Here is an 8,612-nt window from a genome sequence, read left to right as displayed (position 1 = left end):
GAACTTTGACCGGTCGTATTCTACGAAAGAACCCACAGCTTCTTCTCCATTCTTTGATTTGAAGGCGGCCATTTGCAAGCCTTTGATCTTCCCACCTGTTATGGTTACTGAAGTAAGAAGAGACACAAAGTTAACAGATGGACAAAGTGCTTTACTCTGTGGCGTACACTTATGTATTTCTTTGTTTGTTTGCCTGGTTGTTTATATATATATATATATATATATATATATATATATATATATATATATATATATATATATATATATATATATATATTACCTTTGACTCCTATGCCTGAATTGGCCGTGTATTTAGTATCGTTAAACGTAATGGTATACGGGGCAGGGGAGCTCTGGGCCTCCGCTCCATGTCTGGGGTAGCGGCTCAAGCAGGTGAAGGTCGGAGCTCCTTCTTCATACCCGTTAGCTGGTGAACAATAGTAAGGATTAGGTGTCTGTCAGCTGTCTCTAAACTTTACCCATCGCTTGCAGCCAATACAAATTTAAAAATTAAGTTTGATGTCGTTATTAAGTTTATTTTTAAAATGCCGATAAATTTGATACACTTTATAATTGCTATGTCTTTCTTACGATGGATTTAAAGTTAAAAATGACATTTTTAAACTACATGTATAAGAACGAATGTTCATTTCGAAAATTGTTTTGTAGGCCAACACATTTTGTTGTTTTTTGTTTTGATTTGTTTTTTATTAAATAAAACATGCCAAGTCCCAGAACAGAAGTTAAGTTAATGTTTTTATATTATGCGACATTCACTGTTTTTTTCCAGACTTTTTTTTCCGAGCCTGGAATGGGGGGGGGGGCACTTAACAGTTTTCGGGGAGGGGGGGGATACTGTTAAAAGTATATATTTTCTAAATAAATTCCATTTCATTCTGGGGTGGGGGTGGAGGGTAGAAGATCAATGTCTGCACATTTTGCAAGAATCTGTATCGCTCACTGTTATGGCTCTATGCACTTTACGCTCCATGCCCTGGGTGTGGGTGGGTGGCGCTTATCTAAACCTGCTGACACAACATGCTGTTGGTTCCTGTGTGGGAGTCGCCATGACAACCAACGTCCTGTTTATGTTGTATACATTTGGTGACGTCATATCCAACGAGTAATTTTGCACAAGTAATACTTCATACCAACAAAAATTTAATTGTTTTTTTTTTCATTTGGCGGAGGATGTCATGGCAACCGAATAAACACATCAACACACGCTAAAGCGCACCTTTGGAAATACGTCAATGCTGGCAGAGGTACCCTGACCTAGCAGGTATTGTACCTGGATCACTGATAAGCCCCCAATCCCTTCTCGTGACCCGTTCGTCTGGTCGATAGTGTAAAAAAACACAACCCTCTTATCTCATGAAATCATTAGCATTTTTTTAAAAACATAACGAAACAATTCTACGAGTAATAATAATTACACTATCGTATTTATGGTTTGGTTTTTTGACAAAGGGTCAGGGTTATGTTTTCGGACATAGAGTCAGGGTTAGGTTTTCGGACATAGCGTCAGGGTTAGGTTTTTTGGACATAGAGTCAGGGTTAAGTTTTCGGACATAGGGTCAGGGTTAGGTTTTCGGACATTGGGTCAGGGTTAGGTTTTGGGTCTTGTTCAAGTCAGGACTAAAATACTTTTTGGACACGATCAGGGTTTGGGTTACGATTAGTACCGGGGTTAGCGTAGCGTCGTTGACAACAGAAAAACATAATCTTTGTCAGTCCTGTAAGTACAAAACAAAACAAAAACAGTACTGCACCAAGGTTTAGTTGACAGCGTCCACGTCAAAATAAAAACCTGTTCAGAGCTAAATCTCTTTGAAAGTTCAACATAGTTGGTTAAGAAAACGAGAATTTGACTATCACACCGTTGTATAACCAGAGGCGACACTAGATCGGGTGAACACCCAGTGCGTTTGCCCAGGGTGTCACCCCACCATCAACGATTTACTCAAATGGTAGGTAATATGGTTTTCATCCTCTCCCCCTCCCCAATGGTGTCAACCTCTGCCTAGTGATATATATATATATATATATATATATATATATATATATATATATATATATATAATATAAAACTTTAAAACGTTATTAAACTAATTAGAAAAAGCATATTCTCATTAACATTTTAGTACTTTTCGTGTTGGTGTCTATCTCCTTTTTGGTGTCATCAGGTGCGGTTCGTCCCCCCCCCCCCAACTGATAAAACATTTATTTTATTGACATGGTGTCTAAGCAACGCAATGTTTTGCTATTTTCCAACATTAATAGATAAAAATATTTTATCACCTGTAGCCTTGATCTCAGATTTTGCAATGCACTTTAAGTATCGGCGCGTGTAGAACTAAACTGAATTCGTCACTAAAAAGTTTTCTGTTACTTTAGCGTAGGTTCAAATCCTGGGGCGGGCTACATGTCACGCTTTGACCTAGTTAACCCCCAGCCTTTCTTGATCGATTTTCTTAAATCGATTACCTGTACAATCCTTTTAGTGGGTGTGAGAAGGCCGATTGCAGGTAGGGGCCTATTAATTTGAACAAGCCGGCCCGCGGCATAACATACGCCGCTATTTAGTTGTTTCTAATTTTCAATAATTCATAATTTGTGAATTCGGCAGTACCAACGCTGACACTGAAAATATTTCTTTAAAACACTATAAGTAGCTCGTTAAGGACCATAACCCCCCCCCCCCCCTTCCTCCCCCCCCCCCTACGTTTAAAATCGTTGGCTCTGCTTGTAAACATTTAGAGTGAACACAGCTCACTAAAACCATGTAGGGGTGGGGAGGTAGGGAGAGCGTTTGCAGCTTGTTTTCTAACGGCTCGAAGAAGAGAATTATATATATAGATATGCGATTGTAAACGTTAGAGTACATTATACAATTTCGGCGTGTGTGCACATTTCAATTTTTGTAAGTAACTCCAAACCTCAAAGAATGAATAAAGGTTACGCAAACTTGGATTGAATTTGATTCCTGCTAAAAATAAATATGACGTGTCGGCGTATCGCTACATAATGAACTTTGGTATAGAGGGGTGGCTGTAATGTTTGAGGACAGAACAGAATGGTGACTGACCATACTTGATCGTTAATGTTTGTGAAAGAAAAGCAATCGTTTATAAAAGGATCGTTTATTTGCATTTTTTTCTCATTTGATATTAAAATACGATTGTACTTTAAGTTTATACTTCAAGTATCTATGAAATAAACCATGCAGTAACTATCTTATATTGAGCAACTCCAATAACAAACTGCATTTTAAGTTTTATAAATGTGTGACCAAGTTATAAAATTATGTTTTATAAAAGCCAATAAACAATTTCTGATTGACCCTAACAACTGTCTTTAATTACGTTGACTATTAGGCTATGTAATTATAATGGCCTACATTAATTCTGCCCACACAGGTTTACATCTGAAATCACTCACCTAACAAGCACAGCGATCCTAAAAATCCTAAAACAATGAGATATCTCGTAGCTTCCATTTCAGATTACAAAGATTAAACCAGCTGCCCAAAACAGCTAGATTTGTTCACTAAAATATATTGTAGGTCATCAATTCTGTTGATAGAAAGAAAAACCTGCAAAAAGCTTGAATTTGACAAAGTAATGAATACAAAAATATTTAAAAAACAAGACTTTCTCTATACTTCGTATATACGAGAAAGTAAAAAACAAATAATAAATTTTTTCAGTTTGAGGAAATTTGAGTCATATGTAACATCTACTAGAATTAATTGTGTAGAACATCACATTTTAATATATATATATACATATAAATAAATAAATATATATATATATATATATATATATACATATATATATATATATATATATATATATATATATATATATATGTATATATATATATATACATATATATATATATATATATATATATATATATATATATATATATATATATGTATATATATATATATATATATATATATATATATATATATATATATATATATATATATATATATATATATGCGTGTGTTTGTATGTGTGTGTGTATGTGTGTGTAAATGTTACTATTAAAATAACAGGAATCTAAAATGTAAATAGGATCAGTAAATTGAGAGAAATTCTTTTAAGCGTAACTTGAATTCATATCTCTGAAGAGTACACAAAAATCCCATTATATAACACGAGATTTTGCATGCACATTACCACCTCTGCCAGTCCTTAGACAAACAGGTAAACCAAATGCATACTGAAGTCAAACAAGAAGAAAACAGATAAGATCTGAATACAAACAACACGTATGAAATATTTGTATTGCACTTTTAATAGTTTTTCCCTGTCAAATCGATAAGAATTTGGTCGCGAATTTGGAAAAGTAATCAGATAGTCTATAAACATAAGTGTCAGATTGATAAGCCAAAAGTGTTATATATATGCATCGTTGATAAGACTAGCATAGGTACATTTTAAGGCAATCTAAACAAATCATAGGCTAATAAAGCGGAATTATGTATGTGCAAGCTGTAGACAGGGCAACTTATAGACTAGTTTCCATACTATTTATACAACACCCACACTTTTTCTAAATTAGGTTTTTACACTCTGTAAATCCCCTTTTTTTGTTAAAACGTTAGAGAAAAAATATTCGGAATTGATATATGATTTAAATAAATCTCTTACGTAATATATATATATATATATATATATATATATATATATATATATATATATATATATATATATATATATATATATATTGCATTTCTTGTTTGTTTGTATAAGGTAATAACACTCATTATCTCGCCTAATTAAATCATTGAATCATAAACCTTTTGCCCTAAATGAGGACAATTATCGTTCTTAACCCGAGTTACTTACCTTTAAACACCAGAAATAACCCAATATAACACCATTCATGAAAGAGCAACAAAATCGTGTTTATGCTCTACACTTAACCCCGTGCCTGTAATTTGAAAAGCCCTGTCATAAATCATACTATCGTCTAATCGATGTGTACTTGAAAAGCTGCACTTTAAGATGTAGTGCCATGATTCTACACTGAACATACAATGAACAGCCATACTGAAGGTTAAAGAAAATTTAACAAAAGCTTGTATAACAAGGAAGAATAATGTGTACTAACCGGGCTTTAATTACAGTGTTGTGTATTTAGCTGAGTTCAAGTAATGAAGTGTACATTGTCGGATTAGGTTACAGTACGAATTATTTGTACCTAATGTGTACCTAATCTTAGCCTTCGAGTGAATTAAAGAAATTTAGTTACAATGATTTGTCTATTTTAAACTTTTATCTTTTAGAAGCCTCCCCCCCCCCCACCCCATACCCACCGACACACATATAACACACATACACAGCTTATAGAAAAAGCAAAAATATCAGAGCTAATTAGCTTAGCCGTTTTTTTAACTTTATTTTTTAGTACAAGTTTGGTTTACACAATACATTCTGCAATGCTTAGGAAAAAAAATTTAAGGAATTTTTCGATTGTGCACAGCTGTTTGTAAACAGGTAAAAAAATGATTTCGAACATTTCTTGCTGAATATAAAAAACAAATTTTTGAAATAACAAATTCAAGTTCTCTGAGTCTAAATACCTAAGAAATTTATTTTAAACTTAAACTGGCAGTGTTTAAGAAGCAAAATATAGCATTAACACACACAAAATATAAGTAACACCAGTAGATAACAGTTTCTAACCCGTCAACTTACTTGACACATATCCTTTTAAATATCTCCTCAACCAAAGTGAAACCAGTTTATCAACTATATATAGACACCATAAAGCAATGAGAAAAAAAAAGATATTTCCATTTAGAAGCAACAGGTAAGTTTACAATAATAGTACTAAGTACTAAACGTTATCTACACTACACACCATGTAACAAAATGACCTAACTGGGCCATAGATTTAACCTTAAACTTTCGTACCAATTTCTAATTTTATACGTACGATTAACTCACATCGCTTTGAAGTTAGGAGCACGTTTGCTTTCATCTTATTACACCCCCTCCCCCCCCCCCCCACACACACACATAAAATAGAAATCTATTTTAAAATAGTATTGGTAAAATAAATTTCCCTCCGTCTCCCGACTACAAGTATTAATTTTAGTTGAAAGTAAATTATGAAATATTCTATCGATTCTTACATATTGATTTGTTTGCTTTGTGAACATTATTCAATTTTAAGATTGCGCTATGGAAGTGAGTGTTGTTTTTGAGTTATCACTTACACATTAGGTATTCAATTACGTCAGGCTATTACACATGTCACATTGTAGTAAATCACGAAAGACATTTACTTTACATACATACGAGCTAGAAAAGTTTACTATCAGATTATATGGAAGACTAGATGAAGAAAAAAAAAATTAAAAACAAACAAAAAAAACAAACATAAAATATATTGATAAGAACATGTAATAAAATTTAAAACTTACATTACGGTGTAAAGTACAAGGGGCAATAAAATATCACAACTACACAACGTGAAGCTACACCGTTGTGGTATTTTATCAGTCTGACTACATATCAAATGTCGGAGCTTTTTATAAGCGGAACGAGTAGTTGCCCCTTAGTTGGGGAGCAATGATTTTGTACTGCTGGCTGATAAAGCGATTCATATCTGCACTGCGTGTTCAATTTTTTGCCCTAAACTATTTATAATCTAATTATAGATCGATTCATGCTCGTGATTTTTGTCGCTGCAGATTTGTCAATCAATTAATTTCAATTTCAAGGGTCAGTGAAGATTAAAATTTTCATTAAATTCTTGTTTTTGGACATTTCAATTTATTCGCTTCAACTTTTCTAAGTTTTTTGTCAGTCGACAATGTTTAAAACAATTGCCAACGGGAGTGTCTCAAGTTCGTTTTCCGGTCTCAAGTTTGAACGTAGGCCGACGCTGAGTCCACCCAGCTCTTATGGGTACCTGGCTCAACTTGGGTAATGTAGCGACAATTGAGTACAATACCGATGACGCAAACCTTCCGTATATCGAGGTTAAGGAAATAGATGAACCCTGTATCATCTGCCCAATAAGATTGCTAATTGTTACTGTAGCTAGGTTTCAATATGTTAAAGTCCACACAAGTGCCTACATATTCGAAGATGTAGTCCTTTACGTATTGTAACAGTCATGGTTACTCTATCACTAAAATATGTAACAGAACTCATAAGCGACCATTTCTTTTATTAAAAAAGCAAGTTTTTAAATTTCCTAATTTTAGTGTATTTAAAAGCTTATTAATAGAATGGTTTTAACTTTTTCGTATTCGAAGTTAAAGAAAGTTTTATAATTTACACATGTTTTATTGAAATTGTATAGATGCGTGGCTTCAATTGTTTATATACAACATACGCCGATACCAAGTTGTATACATAACGCCTTTTTCTTGCACTCATCACCTGAGTAGAGGGAGTGCCAGATACATGGACAACACCTGGCTCTCTTCAACATGCTGACCAGGCTACGAGCAGTCAAGAGGACACCTTCGTTAAGGCTCATCAAATCAAATCTTCTTACTAGACTATGAAGCGAAATCATGAATATAAGTCTTATTAATAATAATTTTAAAAATACTTACCTAAAAATAATGATGTCACTACACTACAATATATTTTTACTTCACAAAAATTGTTTCTCACTGTCCAGAATCTCTATTTTTAGAACAGAATGAATCACAAAACAAAATTCACGCGAGTTTTCTGACATATAAAAATAGTTTTGTGACGTCCGTAAAACACGATTTCTTTTTTTCTTTCTTTAAAAAAAACAACTCAAACTAATCATTGACAGGTTGAACAGCGTACACATACCGTCAGATAGTAAAACACCAAGCCCTACTTTGTCCGTTAATTCAACCAAGGTAACGGTCTTGATCCAGTTCCTGGACACCATGTCAGGTGAGACTCAGGTTCACCAAACTAACAGTAACGGTTTGATTTGGTCTGTGTGGGAAGAGTACAGTGACTCATCTAGATCACCAAATTGTGACCCATGAAACTAACAGTGACCCATCTGTGAACAGTTCAATGATCCATCTATTCTAAACAACCCACCATCAAGATGTGACTAGGTTTTAAGTTTAGATTTAATTAAGTTGTCTTCAATTTCGTCAAATGGGGGTTTATTAGCCAAGAAAAAACGTAAAGATTTTAAAGAGAATGCAATGACTGATCCAATTGTTAAATGTGTCTCCTCCGTACGGGCGTGTGTGAATATGTATACTTTTAATGCACAACACCTAATCTATGTGTTTAATTCAACACACAGAACGTATAGCATTGTGTTAACCCCTTTTTTCCTGCACCCCGTCAATTCTTACGTGAAGTTTTTCAATACTCGCCCGCCTTGGCTTTGATTGCAGTTTCTTCCAGGCATCTCTTCGGAGGTACTCTACCCCACCCCCCCCCACACCCACCCCAAAGAAAGTCTACCGCCCCCCCCACCCGAACGAGATGGAATTTATATAGTAAACATTCTTTTGCTAGTGTCCGTCCCCTCCCCGGCAAATGTAGACCGTCCCCCCCCCCCCCCCCCGAAAAAAAGTCTAGAAGAAACACTGGCTTTGAAGGGGTTAATAAATATTTGCTTACTGTATTATT

The sequence above is a fragment of the Physella acuta genome, unplaced genomic scaffold, assembly GCF_028476545.2.
Source record: "Physella acuta isolate Inbredline_101_S28 unplaced genomic scaffold, ASM2847654v3 ptg000886l, whole genome shotgun sequence".
NCBI lineage: Eukaryota > Metazoa > Mollusca > Gastropoda > Physidae > Physella > Physella acuta.
This window is presented reverse-complemented; position numbering follows the sequence as displayed.